This window comes from Acipenser ruthenus, chromosome 13 (genome assembly GCF_902713425.1).
Source record: "Acipenser ruthenus chromosome 13, fAciRut3.2 maternal haplotype, whole genome shotgun sequence".
NCBI classification, from domain to species: Eukaryota; Metazoa; Chordata; class Actinopteri; order Acipenseriformes; family Acipenseridae; genus Acipenser; species Acipenser ruthenus.
The window spans coordinates 15,072,541-15,073,248 of NC_081201.1; the positions used below are offsets into that span (position 1 = coordinate 15,072,541).

At 35.5% G+C, this 708-nt stretch overlaps 1 pseudogene; it reads left to right on the plus strand.

Moving 5' to 3' along the window:
• The first annotated feature begins 277 nt into the window (after positions 1-277).
• Positions 278-490, plus strand: LOC131697135 (U2 spliceosomal RNA; annotated as a pseudogene).
• Positions 491-708: the final 218 nt, after the last annotated feature.

Below are 708 nucleotides of genomic sequence, written 5' to 3' on the forward strand. Positions count from 1 at the left end.
TTTTTGCTTATTATTTTATGTAATAGTTTTTTTGTTTTTTTGTGGAAAAAGTAAATGACTTAAAAGTTAGAGGAAATGATTTGCATATATGGAAATTTGTTTTGTAAATGTGGTTTTGAAAACACTGTGAAAAAGGAAAAGAAAGGAAAATGGATAAAAGTGTGAGTGAGGATGTGAGTGTGAATAATTTTGATTTTGGTGAATGGTTGAAATGATGACTGTTTTTGAATTTGTTGATTTTTGTGTTGAATAATATGCATATATGTTAATTGTAAATGTGGTTTTTGATGTAGAAGAAAAATAAAAAAAAAAAAAAAAAAAAAAAAAAAAAAAATCTGTTCTTATCAGTTTAATATCTGATACGTCCCCCATAGGGGGACCCGTCTATATTAAATTGATTTTTGGAAGCAGGAGATGGAACCGGGGCTTGCTCCGTCCACTCCACGCATCGACCCGGTATTGCAGTACCTCCGGGAACGGTGCACAAGAAAGGTCAAAAAAGAGAGAGACAGACAGGCAGACAGGCAGACAGACAGGCAGACAGAGAGACAGAGAGACAGAGAGAGCGCTAGCCAGCCTCTCCCTCTCCCTTTTTCTGGGTTGTATTTTTTCCCGCTCTTTTTGTTGTTTTTTTTTTTTTTTTTTTTGTTTGTTTGTTTGTTTGTTCCAAATAAGGAAGGCAGGCCTGCCTAACTGATGGACAGTCTG